The sequence below is a fragment of the Staurois parvus genome, unplaced genomic scaffold (genome assembly GCF_062004578.1).
Source record: "Staurois parvus isolate SC_StPar_1 unplaced genomic scaffold, SC_StPar_1.0 ptg000267l, whole genome shotgun sequence".
Taxonomy (NCBI): Eukaryota; Metazoa; Chordata; class Amphibia; order Anura; family Ranidae; genus Staurois; species Staurois parvus.
Window position 1 is genome coordinate 1,033,140 of NW_028318063.1, and position 19,361 is coordinate 1,052,500.

Sequence of the window (19,361 nt, forward strand, 5' to 3'; positions counted from 1 at the left end):
ATATCTCTCCTCCGTGCACATATGAGTTAGCTGTGACCACTCTGTGAACACTGCAACACTGTGTATCCACCAACACCAATAGTATTAGATACTATTACCCTCTGTATCCATATACCAGCATCCAATGAGATCTTCTAATTCGCTTCAAAGAAATTATTCCAAGGTCCTCAAAAGACAGGAAGGGTCTCAAGGCTCATATTCAAGGTATGGTAAAGAAATTTTAATAGCCACTTACATTAAAAATTCATTAATCCAGCTTCCAACATGTTTCTCCTATGAGTTCCATCAAACAAATGCAATCTGCCATGTGTTGATAACCCACAAAATGGCCGCGGCGACACTTCCGGTCTGCGTGCGTGCGTCACGACGTCACACCCTTAACGCGTTTCGTCACTTCCGGACTTCGTCTGAAGGGATACGGACGTCCCACATCACTCTCCTTATATGTTAATGTCCCTTAATGGTATGAAGCCACCGCCGCCATTTTCAAAAGGGGAAACCAGGCCATCGCTATTCCTCTATCAGTCTAATAGTTACCCAGAACCACAAAAACATCGGTCTGAGCAAATACTATTACACAAAATTTTTTTGTGATAGACTGATAGAGGAATAGCGATGGCCTGGTTTCCCCTTTTGAAAATGGCGGCGGTGGCTTCATACCATTAAGGGACATTAACATATAAGGAGAGTGATGTGGGACGTCCGTATCCCTTCAGACGAAGTCCGGAAGTGACGAAACGCGTTAAGGGTGTGACGTCGTGATGCACGCACGCAGACCGGAAGTGTCGCCGCGGCCATTTTGTGGGTTATCAACACATGGCAGATTGCATTTGTTTGATGGAACTCATAGGAGAAACATGTTGGAAGCTGGATTAATGAATTTTTAATGTAAGTGGCTATTAAAATTTCTTTACCATACCTTGAATATGAGCCTTGAGACCCTTCCTGTCTTTTGAGGACCTTGGAATAATTTCTTTGAAGCGAATTAGAAGATCTCATTGGATGCTGGTATATGGATACAGAGGGTAATAGTATCTAATACTATTGGTGTTGGTGGATACACAGTGTTGCAGTGTTCACAGAGTGGTCACAGCTAACTCATATGTGCACGGAGGAGAGATATATATATAGTTTTTGCACAGTTTTATGGTTTTGTGTTTTTGCACGGAGTGAATATATCATATATAAAGGTAATGCACTAGATTTTTCAAATTTGTTTTTTTGAGGTACCACGGGATGAAATGGAATTTCTTCCTATTGGAGAATAAAGTTTGAACATTGGGATAATTTGTTGGACACTAATCTGTTGGACACTATTTTTATTTGTATTTTTGTTTATATTAGGACATTTTTTTGGGACACTTTATATTGGACTTTTTTTGATTTTTGTTTTTTTGAATTTTTTCGAATTTTTTGAATTTTAATATTTATTTTAGGAGTGGGTTTATGTAATTTCAAAAAGGTTATAATACTGTGTTACTTTCTGGGGAGAAAGTGTGACTTTTTGAGGGGTTTGGGGGAAGGTGATTATACATATACTTAAAAGTATATACTGTATAGCCAAAATATTTTGTGAATTTTTGACGGAGTAGGGAAGGACCAGAATCTCAACTGCTGATCAGTGGAGTGGGTGGCTTTAGGACAATAAAGAACAGGTGTTTTGACAAAGGTTTAACCTCTTTAGAACTGGCTGCTGCATTCTACTGTGAACGGGCGACTCCTACAGGCACAGCGAAGTACCCATATATCCCTGTCTTTTGTTGGGTTCAGGGCATGCCCCCCCCCTCGCCGATTCCTGCTGTGATTAGACAGGGTGGGATTTTGTCAGCAGGTCCCAGCCAATGACTCATGGCCGGGACCTGCTGATCAGCTGTGTCTAATCACAGCCCAGTGCCCTCTGTGTTGACAATCAACATAGGGTTCTGTACAGAAAGAATGATCTCTTTGTTTCTTCTCCCTGCAGAGCAGGGAGAAAAAACAAACATATTTTTAGTAAAAAGCAGCACAAATTACACATTGTTACACACAGTTACCCTTTGATTGCCCCTAAATGTTAACCCCTTCCTAGCAAGTGTCGTTAGCACAGTGACAGTGTATATTATTACCACTGATCACTGTATTAGTGTCACTTGTGATGTTAGTTAATGTACCTCCCAGCCAGTGTCAGTTAGTGTCAGATTGCCCACCGCACTATTACAGCCCCAGTGTAAGTCACTGATCACCACCATTACAAGTATGCAAATAAAAAAATATACATTTTTGCCTAAATGTATGAAGAAATTTTATTTTTCTTTACATTTTTTAATGGATATGTTTTATAGCAGAAGGTAAAAAATATTGTTTTCAATTTTCTAATTTTTCTATCTTTTTTCATTTATATAATAAAAAGTAAAAAACCCAGTGGTGATTAAATACCACCAAAAGAAAGTTCTATCTCAGTGAAAAAAATACTATAAAATTAATTTGAGTACAGTGTTGTATGACCACTCATTTACCAGTTAAAGTAGCGCAGTGCTAAATAGCAAAAAATGGCTTGGTCATGAAAGGAGTAAAGCCTTCCAAAGCCCAAGTAGTTAAAGTTACCATTAGATGTTATGTTCAAGTTTAGCTTTTTCTTTTAGGCTTGAGGTTATGGATTAAAGGAAAGTTGTGCTTTGCCCATGCAGGACAAAACAATAGGTTAACTTAATTGCCTCCCTCTCCGACTTTTATATTCATCTATCCTTCAGTCCTTTGAAAAGTAGAACAAAAGAAAACAAAGTGCAATCAAATGATGGAGACTTAGTCAAGGAATAAATGTGTTCAGAGTTCAATTTGTTATTCAAACTTGTTTAATCATTTCTGGGAAATATAATTTTTATCTGTTCACTAATGTTGGACTGCAGAGTTTGGGAATTTCTGAGGATTTGTGATATGCCTTGACTCATGGGATGAACATTCTTGATACAGACAATTTTATCTTAGTCAGGAATTACCATGTTGCATCCTACACAAAACATCCTCCCCATGACCCTGATGGTTGAATTAAGTGGTGGGGAACCGAAAGGAAGGTGAGTATGTAAAGCTGGGGTGGTTTGCAATCAAATGAGTCTGTTGCATTTCCATGCACGGTCAAAGCATTGGTTCACGTTAAATTTAGGTGTTAGGTCTAGGGTATGGCTAGGGTTAATGGGAAGGTTGGGGTTACCTTTACAGGGTACAGAGAGGCCTAAAGTCAGTAAATTGCGCTGTGTATGAATATAACACATACAATAAAAGATGCTTATACTAAAGATGTATTAAAATGTCATTTCTATAACTAAAAAATATGGTACAACAATTGTAAAGCTATATACATGTAAAACAGTCAGGCATCCATTTAGAGATTACACATTTGTACTTACTATACTTCAGCTCCCAGGCTTGATTAAAAATTGGTTTTAGACTAAGATTTGAGTTAGCGCTTGAATTCTATAATCATGACTACTATATTTCTATAATGTTGATGGGTAAAAAGCATTCAGTACAATTATCATGCCCTTTTATTTACTTTTCGATTCAAACTCAGAAACAATCAGACTCCTAATTGTATTCAATTATCTGCATAGGTCCCTCGAGTATAATTAGTTCATAGAAAACAAAACAATAAAATCTTGTCTAAATAACATTTTCCTGTTAATTTGCCAGTTTCCTTTGATGTAATGTTATAATGTACTATTAAATGTATTATTAACATAACTTTGTTCAGAGTACTGTTATAAGATGTTAAAATCATATATTTTTACCTACTTGACTTGCAAAGAGGCTCATTTGTAGTCCAGAACCTATCACTCATAAAAGTATAACTAAAGGCTTTTTTTTTAGTTTTGGAGAGGTATAGAACACCTGTCAGATATTTATTGCTGTCTTTGCCCCAGTAGGGAGATTCACGCTATCTATTTGCCCTGTTTTACTGAGAGGGCAAGAAAATCCCAAATTTTGGGTTATCACCAAAAAAAGAATAGAGGAGTCTTGCAAAGGTGACACTAGTTCTGGTGACATCCAGAGATTTCCTCACTTTGGAGGTATTTCCTCCCACTGTTTTGGCTATAGAACAGGAAGTGAAGAGAAATCTCCCTGATGGAAATTAGACGGCAAAAAACCTGAAAGGAGTTATATCTCCCACTCTATTCATAATTTAAAAAAAAAAATCCTGGCACCAACATGGCAGCATACTAGTGATAGAGCTCAGCCCCTAACCTCTCCCTCTAACCTCTCCCTCAGGACCAGTAAAGATGAGCAGTATTGTCCTCACCTCTGCCTAGAGCAGTGTCCATCTGGGTTCAACCTCTTCCAGGTAAGGTCCCAGGTCTCGGGCTGCTAAATACACTAAATAGTCTGGGAGCCCTTTGTTTAGTCTTAGGGCATTGCAGTGTTTTCTCACTGGGAATGAAATCTGCCTAAGCCTAAAGTGGCTGGGTATCAGGTATTAGGTCAGTTTACATTATTTTTCTTTTTTGTTTGCACACAGGTTAATTCTGCACACTTTCTCCTGTCTCATATCATCTGGTTCCCCCTTGGCAGCTTTCTGTGCTTTCCCTTAGGGAGTGGTGCTCCCCTGTAGCTATACTCTACGTGGGGCAGCATAACAGTTGTGTAGGGCTGGTGCACTGCTTCTCATCAGTTTTCCTAACTGGCAAGGGGCCCCACATGTGTGGTAGCATCCAGAAGTCACAGCTGCCTTCTTAAATGAGGGCATTTTTGCCCCTATAGCCAGATTAACGTAGGAGGTACCTGGGGTGGGTTTTCTCCACCCTGGTTGGGTTGAAATATTTGGTGCCTTCAGTCCAAGCTGCCTGCCTGGTCAAAATCCTGCTGGGGAAGATTCTACACTGCAGTCTCCTTCATAGATTCTGGTGCACACCCTCAGTACAGTTAGGTACCAGTTGTCATTTTCCAGTGAGAAGTGTTTTTTATTTTTGCTGCTCAGCCTTTTGCGTCTGCCTTTTCTATTCATCCAGCAGACCACAAGATCCAGAAGCCAGGAGCTAGTTGCCACCATTACAAAACCCTCATTTGCACAGTAAGTAGGAGACCTACGGTCAGGTAAGTTGGACTGGTGTTAAAAGAGTGCATCTTGCGGGCTACTTTCCCTCTACTTTTAGTCCTGCTTGGTCATGATCTAGGAGATCATCAAAACATCCTGCTCACCCAGACAATGACAGTCCCTCTTCAGAGTTTCCAAGACCTCGCTCCAGACATCCTTATTGAAGGAAAAAGTCTAGAAAGAGACAGCATTCATCCTGACCGTAGCATCTTCCTCATCCATCCAAGGCTTGCTGCAACTGTGAAGGAACACCTGTACAAAACAAACGGGTCTGTAGAGGCTGTCTTTCTGAGATGGTCTCCCTTCTTAAACAGGTCATAAAGGAGGTTATTGTAGAAATGATAGCAGCACTTCCTAGACTGGACCCCCCTCAACAGACTGGCTGCAGTGACCCCCAGGAGGATCAACCAGGTCCCTCCTTGCACTCTCCTACATTATTGTGATATCTATGTGGTTGCCTCCCAGTTGGGTGCCCCAGGCAGAAATGGACTGCTCATTGTCAGAGCAGGATGAGGTAAAGCAACTGAGGTTCAGCTTTACCCTGGTTACAACCATATATTGTGGCAGTTAAACAGGCAAATGGCTGGGAGGAGGACTCTCTGAAGATGCCAAAAAGCAATTTTCCTTTTCTTCAGGGTTGGCAATCCTATTTTCATTTTATGGGGGAAGTTAAGGGCCTATTTTCTCAAGAATGGCAAAAGACAGAGAAAAGGTTCTCTTTAAATAGATCAAGCAAGTTATACCCCTTACAAAAATCTGATTTGGCTTCTTGTGGATGCAGCAGTGATTCACTTTGCCAAGAATGTCACCCTCCCAATGGAAGATTCTGCAGCTTCCAAGGATATCATGGATGGGAGGATCTATTTGGACCTCAAGAAGGTCTACCAGTCCTCAGGGACAGCCTGTAAGCCAGGGGTCACTCTAACATCAGTCGCAAATGCAATCAAGGTATGGACACTGTGACGAACCATGCCTTTGTGATAACATTTTGCCCTTTCTGTTCCAGTTTTTTCCCCTTTATAAAGCTGTATATGTTTCACAGACATTCTACACTGTTTGTTTAGGGTAATTTGAACTTGTAGTATTTCACTTCTATTGGGTTCATTATGTATGGTTGGTTGTGGGGAAAACCTGGTGCCAGGCTGTCTGGTGGGGGTGGGGGTGAAGTTGTATATACTGAGCTGTGTTTAATAAAGAGTAATTCATTTTCACCCTACACGAAGTTCCGACTCGTGGTTTGGGAGAGCAGGGAAGGGAGTGTTTGAGCTATAATACCTGCCTTGGCAGAGTACTGAAAGACTTGCCGGAAAAGGGGACCATTGGCTGAGACGCACTACTCCGCACGAGGAAGCTCAGGCGGAACGGTTCTGCTACAAGTGGTTGGCAGCAGTCGGATCTTTCCTCATTGCGGAGAAAGTCCAAACCACCAACCGGGACCCCATCTTTTTCACGGAGACGTCCCTGCTTGGCCAGATGGATATACGTGACCTTCGGAAGCCAGCCCTCCAAAGCCTGCTTGTCGCTGGGGGAGGTATCGCTGGCTCCAAGACCAGAGAGGAACTGTTGGATGAGATTATGGCCCTGGACCAAGCGGATGCGCACCCCACTTCACCTGATGCACACTCCGCTACGCTTGAAGTGAACACTGCTCCACCAGAAGTGAACTCCGCTTCACAGGATAAGTTTGAGAAACAGAGCAGCTCATCGGCCCCTGAAACACCAGGCCCACTTAGCACCGTACAGAGACCCCTATACCATTTGGATTTACGACAAGGAGGTGGAGTGGCGTTTGGCTCTGTTTGGCAGTGCTCCTACCTCCAAACAGATTTCCAAGGCCCTGGATGATGACACCTAACTGTGGCTTAGTCACTCCCGGTCACCAACCGAGGACTCGGTCTGGGAGGGGATTACCTTCCGCCTTCTCCAGACTGCAACCGGACCAAAGAAAATTCCCTACGCTGCTTTTAAAACTTTTTTCAGAGGCGGATGGGGACATTGACCGCTTTCTTCAGGACTTTGAATGGTTGTGCACCATCCATGGTGTGGCAGCCCAAGACCGGGTCCCCATTTTTAGCAGCAAGCTAACCGGTTGCGCTGCAGACGCATTCAGGACTGTACCCAACAGCTACTGCTTGGATTATGATTATGCTAGGGAACGCTTACTGGCCCGCTACGCTCTCACCCCAGAGGCGTACCGCTTAAAGTTCCGGACACTCAAGAAGAAACCCCAGGACACCTTCACTGAATGGGGACATCAGTTACAACACGCTGCCCGCAGCTGGGTCCGAGGGTGTCAGATCACCAAGCTAGAGGAACTGTTACAACTGCTGTTACTGGAGCAGTTTTACAATGGACTTCCAGGGGATGTTAGACATTGGGTCCGGGACAGACACCCTCTAACTTTAGCGGATGCTAGTCGCTGGGCAGATGAGTACCTGGACAACAGGAGGCTAACCGAGCCCGCCATTCCCCCTGCATCTCGTCCAAAACCAGTGGTGCCCACTCCGGTCACCCGAGAATGCCTCAGACCACCCATACCTTCTAAGCCAAAGCGGTCTGGTCCACGCTGTTATGGCTGCAACCAAACAGGGCACATCCGCATTCATTGCCCCTGGAATCCACCAAGGCCCCTGAGCAGCCAACCCCCTCAGGGCACTTCCAACCGACCTATCACTCCCTATGGCCGAGCCTCTGCCTACTCCCTACAGGACCACCCGAGTGACACCGCCTCTTCATGGAGGAATTTTACCACCGAGGATGAGGACATTGGGGTCTTTCATGAGGCTAACCCTCTCCAGGCTGCCACCCCGGACAATCGCTGACATCACCAACAGGTTGTCCATGTTAACGGCCGTCAGGCCCAAGGATTACGGGACACTGGGGCCACACTCACCCTAGTCCAACCCCAACTGGTACCAGACTGGGCCAAGGCCGGGAGGTCTGTGGCCGTACGGGTAGCGGGAGGCCATGTCTACTGGATTCCTACCGCAAGAGTTCATCTGGATTGAGGGGTCAGGGCCAGGGACGTTGAAATTGGAGTAATGCAGAACTTGCCAGCTGAGGTTCTCCTTGGAAATGATCTGGGAGTCCTGGTCTCCACTTTTGGCACCGAGACCCCTGCTGAAGCTCATCCAGTCACCACTCGCCACCAAGCTAGAGAGCACGCTGCCGCTCCACCTGCCGAGGTTCCAGTAAGAGTCGAGTACCCACCCCCTGCTGAGCCTGCCCCTGCCCTGACCTGGGATTCCTTTGCTGATTTTGCTAAAGAAACAGCCAGTGACCGGACCTTAGACCCCTATAGACAGAGGGCTGGAAGTGATCCTGGGAGATTGGGAGATGTGAGGTATGAGTGGGACCTTGGCAAATTGTAAAGGGTCCACGGGGGAGCAGGGGTGGGTGCTGCCCAAATGCCTCACCGGCAGATGGTAGTACCGAGGAAGTATCGGCGTGACCTCCTCCAGATTGCGCATGATATTCCCCTTGCTGGGCATTTGGGCAAGCGAAGGACCCTGCATCGCTTAACCCAGAGTTTCTTCTGGCCAGGAGTATCGGGGGACGTTTGGGACTACTATTGGTCTTGTGAGGTCTGCCAGAAGGTAGGGAAGCAGGGAGACAGGCCCAGGGCCACTCTGAGGCCCCTACCCATAGTCGGGGAACCTTTCAGTCGTATCGCCGTGGACCTAGTGGGGCCCCTGAAACGGCCTAGTCCCACAGGCAAGAAGTATATCTTGACCATTGTCCACTACGCCACCCGATACCTGGAGGCAGTAGCGCTGAGAGATGTGCAGGCAGAAACAGTTGCTCAAGCCCTGCTGCAGATCTTTAATCAGGTAGGATTTCCTCAGGAGATCCTGACCAACCAAGGCACGCAGTTCACAGCCGAGCTTACCCAACAACTTTGGAAGTTGTGTGGGATCAGACCGCTGTACAGCTCTTCCTACCACCCCCAGACCAATGGGCTCTGCGAACGGTTTAACAGTACTCTGAAACAGCTCCTCCGAATGTTCACCATGTCCTATAAGGACTGGGAGCGGCATCTTCCCCACCTCCTGTTCGCCTACCGAGAGGTACCGGAGGAGTCCACTGGATTCTCTCCCTTCGAGCTGCTGTACGGCCGGAGGGTTCGGGGACCCCTGGATCTCCTACGTGAACACTGGGAGGGAGCAGTGGCCGAGGAGGGGACCTCGGTGGTGACCTATGTGCTGGAGCTCAGGGAGAGGCTACAACGGTTGACGACCCTAGTACGGGACAACCTTGAGGCTGCCCAGAGCCGACAGAAACGCTGGTACGACAGGTCTGCCAGAGATGGAACATTTCACTTAGGACAGAAAGTGTTGGCCTTGAAACCCGTCAGGCATGACAAATTACAGGCTGTCTGGCAGGGCACGTACCAAGCGGCGGAACAACTCTGTGATACCATGTACATTGTAGCTTGCTGTTCGGATGGAATGATCCGGCGAACCTTCCATGTAAATATGCTGAAACCGTTCATCGGACAGGAGGAGAGTGTAGCTGCTATTTGCGCTCCAGCTACCGATGATTCAGAAACGCTTCTTCTGCCGGGGCTGCTGGGGGACGGACATTCCCAGCTGAGTGTAGCGGATGTAGATATGAGCACACGGCTGCCTCCCAAGGCCCAGGAACAGGCCCGCCAACTGCTCCAAGAGCACCGATGGCTGTTCTCGTCTCTGCCCGGTTACACCACCACAACTGCCCACCAGGTAGACACGCAGGGTCAGGCCCCCCTAAAGCAGGCGGCCTACCGAGTGCCCAAGTCCATCAGAGAAGGGATGAGAAGAGAGATTAAGGAAATGTTAGATTTAGGTGTGATGGAACCCTCGGACAGTCCCTGGGCCTCCCCAGTAGTCCTGGTACCCAAGAAGGACGTAACCGTCCGGTTCTGTGTGGACTACCGCAGGCTCAATGACCGAACCGTGACCGATACATACCCCATGCCCTGGATAGATGAGCTGCTGGACCGGATGGCCAGAGGTAATTTTCTTACCACTATCGATCTCTGCAAGGGGTACTGGCAGATTCCGCTGGATGCGGACACGGTACCAAAGTCGGCATTCATCACCCTTTTTGGCTTGTACCAGTCCAGGATCATGCCGTTTGGGATGAAGAACGTCCTGGCTACCTTTCAGAGAATGGTAGATAAGCTGCTGGATGGACTGCAGGACTTCTCCTGCGCCTATCTAGACGATATAGGTATCTACAGTGATAGTTGGGAGGATCACCTCCGACACCTCCGGGAAGTGCTTGATCGCATTGGGCAAGCAGGGCTGACCATCCAACCTGACAAATGCCATGTTGGGGTGTCCGAGGTCCAATATCTAGGACATCGGGTAGGATGTGGGAAGCAATGACCAGGACCGGCAAAGGTGGAAGCAGTAGCAAATTGGCCCACTCCCCAAACCAAGACCCAGGTCCTTGCCTTCCTAGGCATTGCAGGGTACTACCGTAAATTCATCCCCAACTACAGCGCCATTGCTAAACTCCTAACAGATCTGACCCGGAAGAATCTGCCCCGACAGTTTGTGTGGTCCCCAGAGTGTGAAACGGCTTTCCAAAAGCTCAAACATGATCTGATCCATGCTCCCATTTTGGCTGATCCTGACCCTTCCAAACGGTTGTGTTCACACCGATGCCTCCACCTTTGGATTGGGCGCTGTTCTGAGCCAATTCGGGGATGACGGGAACGACCATCCAGTGGCCTACCGAAGTAGAAAGTTGTTACCCCGGGAGGTGGCATACGCTGCTGTAGAGAAAGAGTGTCTTACCTTGGTATGGGAACCCAAGAAATTGTAGCCCCACCTGTACGGGCTCTCCTTCACCGTACTCACCGATCACAACCCCCTGGTATGGCTAAACTGGGTCTCTGGGGACAATGGTCGTCTGCTGCGGTGGAGCTTGGTCCTCCAACCCTATAACTTTACAATCCAGTACCGACCGGGGAAGCAAAACGCCAACGCGGATGGGTTGTCCTGGCAAGCCGAGTTGGAGAAGTAACCCTCTGAACTGACCAGCCCCTAGCGGACCCGTTTAAAGGTCTCGCCAGGTCTGGAGGGTGTTACACAACGGGGGAGCCTTGTGAAGAAACCGTCCCTTTGTGGTAACATTTTGCCCTTTCTGTTCCAGTTTTCTCCCCTTTGTAAAGCTGTATATGTTTCACAGACATTCTGCACTGTTTGTTTAGGGTAATTTGAACTTGTAGTATTTCACTTCTATAGAGTTCATACTGTATTGTTGGTTGTAGGGTTTGTGTTGGGTGGGGAAAGTCATCTGGTGGGGGTGAAGTTGTATATACTGAGCTGTGTTTATTAAAGAGTCATTTATTTTCACCCTACACAAAGTTCCGACTCGAGGTTTGGGAGAGCAGGGAAGGGAGTGTTTTGAGATATAATACCTGCCTTGGCAGGGTACTGGAACACTTGCCAAAAAAGGGGACCTTTGGCTGAGACGCACTGCTCCGCACAAGGATGCCCAGGCGGAACGGTTCCGCTACAGACACAAAACATCAAAATGGCCATAAAAGAGGGTGTTCCATGAGAGGACATTATTCAGGGCTTAGAGGAGCTAAAAGTTGTCAGCTGACTTTATAGGGAAGGTAGCCATAGACACCATTAGGTGCTCAGAAAGAGAAATGTTCCATTCCATAATGGCAAAAAGAGCCATTTGGCTAAAACCATGGGTGGCAGATGTTTCATCAAAATAAAGCTGGTGCAAAATCCCCTTTGATTGCAAGTCTCTCTTTGGGGATAGGCTGGAAACGGTGATCTCCGGAGCACCTATAAGGAAGTTAGGGCTCTTTCTCCAAGATAGGAAGTTGATATGTTCAAAAATAAGTTCCAGGCTTCAAGGGCAAGAGATTCTAAGGACACCTGGGCTGAGAGAAGAGAAAAGGATTCTTTTGTGATCTCAGGTTTCGTTCCTGAGATCCCAAAGGAAGAAGACTTAGACTGTGCTCCAGGATCTGGCAAAATTGTTTTGACAATCAGAGCATCCAATCCAGGCTCTTGCAATGGGGGCTAGGTTGGCCTACTTTTAAGGGGTGTGGGTAAGGCACTGCAAGATCAGATGGATGTTGTGGACTACCACACATGGCCATTTCTGGATGTTCATGCAGTCACAGCTGACCAATTGTTTCACGTCCACCAAAATCCCAAAGTCACCTCAAAAGGTGGAAATTCTAAGACAGTACATCGGTACATTGTTAGACCAAAAGGCAGTGGTTCCAGTTCCATGTAAAGATACATCTTCTCAGAGAAATTCAAAAGGTAGTTCCTGCAGACTATAGCCCAGAAAGTACAGCAAGGAGTCTGGATGCTTTCATTAGATTTGCAGGAAACTTACCTGCACACTCTGATCCTGCCAAGATATCTCCGGTTTGCAGTTGGCTAGGTCCACCCCCCCCCCCCCCACTCCTTATCAGCCTCTGCACCTCCTGGAGCAGTTTCACCAAGGTCTTGAGAGCAGCCCTAGCACATTTGAAAGAAAGAGGCCACCAGGTCCACCACTACCTGCACAATGTGTTCCTTCTGGCTCAGATTTTGATAAAAGCCAACTCTGACCAACTCAGCAGTTAGTATACCTAGGTGACCTCTTCAACACAGCCAATGCTTCTATTGCTCTGCCTCCTCAGAAAATAAAATCCATCAGAGAGAAGATACGCAGAGCAGCGGCCTCCCCTCTTAATCAGCTTCTCAAGGTTTGAGCCTTTTGATTCCTTGGGCCAACTGGCACCTGCAACAATTCCAAGCAGGTTTCCATACATAATGGAGGAGACACCATTTGGAGCAAGTGATTACTGTGTCCCCATAAATAAGGAAGAATCTGTGGTGGTGGTGGTGGTGGCTGAGGAAAGTGTAATTGATGCCCTCGTGACCCTTAGGTCCATTGACTTGTACCAAGATCATGACAGATGTCAGAAAGAATGTCTAAGGGGCCCACTGTGAGGACATCAGCGTTTAGGAAAAGACTTTACTGCTACCTCCTCTTCAGTTTTGAAGAAGTTGGATTTCCTACAAATCAGACTAGACTTGGGTCTGAGCCTGAGCTACCTAAAAGTGCAGGTGGTAACCAATTCAGCAGTAACTAAGGTCAAGTGGGTGAATATTTTCTAGTAATCCATTTCCTCAGAGCTGTGCTCAAGATCTGTCTTCCCAGAAAGAGATCCTTTCCTCAGCAGGCTCTGGAGATGCGGATAGATTTCCTCTCAAATTGTCTTTTTGCTCCCACAGAACAGTGTTCGCTGGGGGATATTACTTATATACCTGACATTTCTAGGGCATTAAAGAAATATTTCTTGGCTGTAGTTTCATTCCACACATTGAAATGACTTTTCATCCGACAATATGACAAAAATAGAGGGAAAGAGGCTTCCTCAAGATCCTTAACCGGATGGATCAAGAAGCTCAACCAGATGACATATAGGGCTTTAGGAGTTGACCCACTGGTGGTAGTGACGGCTCACTCATTAAGGTTGGTTGTGGCATCTTGGGTGGCTTGTTATAACATCTCCTTCAAAATCATGTGTAAGGCCGCATCCTGGTCTTTGCACCATACCTTCCAGAAACACTACAAAGTAGCACAGGGGTCGTGTCAACTATAAACTTCAGGAGGGAAGCCATTGAAGCTTCTGTTTCTTCCTTACAAAAAAAAATTCTGTTTGGCGTCTACCCTCCCTGGAAGCTAGTTATTTATCACTAGTATGCTGCCATGTTGGTGCCAGGAGAATGGAAAATTACCTTAAAAACTTTGTGTCTGCATTCCGTCCACTTCATTCTTATACACTGCTGGCTGGCTGTACAGTACAGACTATATAGAACAGAATCAGTAAAGTTTCTATTGTATGATGTAACAGAATAAGTATACCTTTCGGCCCATATGCTTGAGAAATAAGCTAAAAAATCCAACGGGAAATGTTCAACCTGGTAGCTGCCTGACTCTTCCTTGGTCCTTCAGGAAGCAAATTTGACTGTATATAAGAAACAAAGAGAGGGCGCACGGGCCTAGTGCATTACCTTTAAAAATGAGACTTATTATAAATAGTAAAATACTCACAAGTGAAATAAAATCAAATGAAAAGGATGTCAAAAAAGATGCAATGTGGTCCAAAACCCCTGAAGGTGGTCTGGTGGGGGACTGTAGACCTCTGGAAAGCTGGTGGCTGATGCGTTTTGAGGTTGTACCGACTGGCTCTGACCTCAAAGTCCAACCTCAAAACACGTCAGCCACCAGCTATCCAGAGGTCTACAGTCCCCCACCAGACCACCTTCAGGGGTTTTGGACCACATTGCATCCTTTGTGACATGCTTTGCATTTGATTTTATTTCTCTTGTGAGTATTTTACTATTTATAATAAATCTAATTTTTAAAAGTAATGCACTAGGCCCGGTTGCCCTCTCTGTGTTTCTTATATACAGTTCTCTTTGGATTTCCCTGGTCTGTTGAGGGCAGCAAGGCTTGCATTCCTTTCTTACCCATCTGGGGATATTGACATTGTGGAGTTGACGGTCCAGCGCAGGAGTACATGCATTCGGTTGCTTTATTCTTCTAAGCAAATTTGACTGCCGGACCACAGCTGTCCATTTCAAATACATCTTAACAGACCGAGCCACATCTAAGGTATGGAGGGCCTGGTCTTCCATCGACCGAGGCCTGGGGAAAAAAAAGACATAAAAATGCCCTGGTTCAGATTGAAAGATAAAACCATTTTCAGCAAAAACAACGGCTGAGTTCGAAGAACCACTTTGTCATGGGAGTACTACAACAGCTCAATGTCAACAGTAATAGCAACCAAAAACACCACCTTCCATGTTAACAGGATTAGTGAAAGGTCCCAAATTGTCTCAAAAGGTATACTCTGTAATATCAGTTATACATTTATAGCTGTGCTAGATGATCAGTATAAAAAATTATCTATATATAACAAACCTTACACAGGCATTTCTGTATATACAGTAGAACCACAGTTCAATATGTGCTATAAACAACCAACACAAAGGGGTTGATTTACTAGAATTGGAACGTGTAAAATCTGCTGCAGCTGTGCATGGTAGCCTATCAGCTTCTAACTTCAGATTTCTCAGCTTCCAGTTTTTTTTTTGTCAAAGCATAATTGATTGGCTACCATGCACAGCTGCTCCAAATTTTGCACTCTCCAGTTTTAGTAAATAAACCCCAAAATATCCATTGCATCATGTAATGTTTCGTGCTTCAAAACACCTTCATTATATTCTTCCAAGTGAACAGAAAACACCTAAGTGCCTTCTTCTTTGATACAGAATACTCATTGGATCACCATGACCCTATTCCCCATATGGGTCATATAGAGCTTTTCTCATTTAAGGAAAGGGGGTCCTTGACCAGCAGCTCACACTCCTCCTCGAACAGTCTTCCTTCAGGTTCAGATACTGCCAAAGAAAAAAGAATCTCGCATGGTGTAAAATCCTCAATTTATTTTAAAATACCACTTAAAACATAAAAATGCCCACTCACATTCACAAGTGCACAGCCTTGCACCAGGAAAAGAGCGCTTAATCACATATAGCAACTCCTCTGCTGGTCAGACACAATCCCCAGTGAGTGGCGCTATTCTTACTGAGATTTCTCTCACCACAGTATCCATTAGCAGGATGACGTCACCGGAATCTCCCGCATCTATTATACACACTTCCTAACCCTTACTTAACCACAATGTGTCACAATTTTACTCTGTGCCATTTAATACACACACTGTATTCCTCCTACTCCCTCAGTTGATATAATCAGGGCAGGGGTGGACTGACCATTCGAGCACTCGGGCACTGCCCGAGGGCCTGGGGTCAGTAGGGGGCCCCATGAAATGCCCCTGGAACCTTTTTTATAGGCTTTTTTGGGTGTGATTTGAGTGTGGGCAAGGACACAGGGGTCCCATGATCCCCTATTGCCTGGGGGCCCCATGAGTTGTCAGTCCACCCCTGAATCAGGGTATACGTATATCAGAAATAGCTAACCCCCTCCAGGTGTATTTAATGAGTAACAAACATGTGGAGCAAGTAACAAGGTGAGAAACTAATCCCTGCAAATTAGCTCAACCTATAACCAATCTTTCATAGTGTATGGGGGCATATAACAAAAATGCAGAACCCCTCTGAGTGTTTTTAATCTATAGCAATTATGAGAAACTATGCCTTGCAGATTAGCACAATCTATAACTGATCTCTGACAACTCTTCTCACCTCAAAATATGTTCAATCAGTCTCTCACAATATATGAAGGTAATTTAACCCCTTGACGCCGACGTAACACAAATATGCGGCTTCACAGAACTGGGCTTTTTTCCATGGGACCGCATATTTGCGTACCTGTCATTCTGATGGGAATGCGCCACACAGTTCTAATGATCGGGACCCGGGACTCCTGATTCTGGGTCACATGATCGCCGTGATAGCCTCTGATTGGCTATCACAGTGACTGTACAGCCTGGCCCCCTTTTTTTTTTTTCTCTCTATGAATGGAGGAGAGAGATACATTGTATCTCTCTAACTCCTGGCATAGAGGGGAAAAAAATGTTTGGAAAAAAAAAGATAAAATAAAGAAATAAATATTAAAAAATAAAAACAAAATACCTAGATCAAGGTTTGATCTAGTTCAGTGCCAGTGTAAGTGGGTCAAGGTCAGGGTCAAAGGTCAAAAGGTCAGCGTCAAAGGGCAGGATTTACAAAAAAATTGGTATCAGTGTCAGTGTGTTTTAGGTAAAAAAAAAACAAACAAACTATTGTTTCTGGGCTAAACAACAAATAACACACACATATGGTATCGCTGCAATCGTCAAGAGCTGGAAAATTTATTTTGGGTTGATCTTTGGTGGTAGGTTATGGTGGTAAAAAGAAACACACAGCTAAATTAAAAAAAATTTTTTTTTTTTTACTATTTTGGGCCAGTTTTTCTTTGAGAATAAAAAAAAAATCAGGAGATATCCATTACCATTTACCACCAAATGAAAGCCCAATTTATCCTGAAAAAAACAAGGTATAATTCACCTGGATGTACAAAGTAGTTGTGATGATATGTACGGTTTTACTAACACATGTCAATGTTTCAAAATTGTGCTTAGGCATTTAGATTTGTTTTACCCTTAGGCATGAAGGGGTTAAAATCAACTTGAAAGCGATGTCCTATGTAACTGCCCCTTTCATCTACCCTTCCATTTACATATATCATATTCTCTGTAAAACAGACAACACCAAATTGGGATTACACGAAGAAAGATGTGACCACATGTATGACATAGTTACATAGTTAGTCTGGCTGAAAAAAGACAAAAGTCCATCCAGTTCAACCATAGAAAAAAAAAGTTATAATCCTGCACCCACAGTTGATCCAGAGGAAGGCAAAAAAACCCAGCAAAAGCACGATCCAATTTGCATCTGCTGGGAAAAAAATTCCTTCCTGATCCCCCGAGAGGCAATCGGATATTCCCTGGATCAACTTTACCTATAAATGTTAGTATCCAATTATATTCTGTGCATCTAAGAAAGAATCCAGGCCTTTTTTGAAGCAATCCACTGAGCTGGCCAGAATCAACTCTTGGGAGTCTATTCCACATTTTCACAGCTCTCACTGTGAAGAAACCTTTCCGTGTTTGGAGATTAAAATTATTTTCCTCCAGACGTATAGAGTGCCCTCTTGTCCTCTGTGATGACCTCAGGGTGAATAACTACACTGAGTTCACTTTATGAACCACTGATGTATTTATACATGTTGATCATATCCCTCCTTAATCTCCTCTTCTCAAGAGAGAATAAATCCAGTTCCTCTAATCTTTCCTCATAGCTGAGCTCCTCCATGCCTCGTATCAGTTTGGTTGCCCTTCTTCCCACTTTCTCCAGTTCCCCAATGTTCTTTTTGTGAATTGGTGCCCAAAACTGAACTGCATATTCCAGATGAGGTCTTACTAATGATTTGTACCGGGGTAATATGATATCTCTCTCTCTGGAGTCTACAGTTGCAAGAAAAAGTATGTGAATCCCTTGGGATTACGTGGAGTTTTGCATGAATTGGGTATAAAATGTGCTCTGAACTTCATCTAAGTCACAACAATAGAAGAACACAGTCTGCTGAACATAACACTACACAAACATTAGATGTTGCCGTAGTTTAATTGCACATAACATGTAAACATTCACAGTGCAGGGAGGAAAAAGTATGTGAGGCCCTAGCTTAATGACTTCTCCCAGAGCTAATTGGAGTCAGGAGTGAGCCAACCTTGACTCCAATCAGTGTGATGATATTGGATGTGTTGCTGACAGCTGTCCTGCCCTTAAAAAAACACACACCTGTTTTGGGTTTACTGGTTTCAAGAAGCACTGTCTGATGTGAACCATGCCTCGCAGAAAAGAGCTCTCAGAAGACCTACGATCAAGAATTGTTGACTTGCATGAAGCTGGAAAGGGTTACAAAAGTATCTCCAAAAGCCAGACTGTCTACAAATGGAGAAAGTTTAGCACTGTTGCTACTCTCCCTAGGCGTGGTTGTCCTGTAAAAATGACTGCAAGAGCACAGCGCAGAATGCTGCATGAGGTAAAGAAGAATCCCAGAGTGTCAGCTAAAGACCTACAGAAATCTCTGGCACATGCTAACATTTTTGTTGACACATCTACAATAAGGAAAACATTAAACAAGAATAGAGTACATGGGAGGACACCACAGAGGAAGCCATTGCTGTCCAAAAAGAATATTGCAGCACGTTTGAAGTTTGCAAAAGAGCACTTGGATGTTCCACAGCACTACTGGCAAAATATACTGTGGACAGAGACAGGTCTCTCTTCTCCATCCTGCAGGGAACCGCCAGTGGAAAAAGTCAGATGGTAGTGCTGGAAGTGAAGTCCAGGAAGGCAATCTGAAGTGGATCAGGAAGCCACCCTGCTGACCAGTGTGAAACCTTCAGGCGGATGTGACGTCTCCAAAGGAACACATAGGACCGGAATGGTATAGCAGTAATCACAGGCTACGCGCTCGGAGCCTTTAGCTCCTTCTACAGGTCTAACAGAGCATTCCTGGAGCTGTTATTTATATAGAGGGCAGTGAAAAAGAGGTCTCAGCCATGGGACAAAAAGGTCCATCCATCCCTGAATCGGAATTATATTAAAAAGCACTAAAAATATATATATGGATAATACAGCTAAAACAAAACAGGGGGAGGCATTATATAAATCATAACAACTAGGCATATATGTAGGATGATGGTACCATAATCAAAAAAGATAATAATTAATAGAAAATAAAAACAAGACTAAAATTAACATTA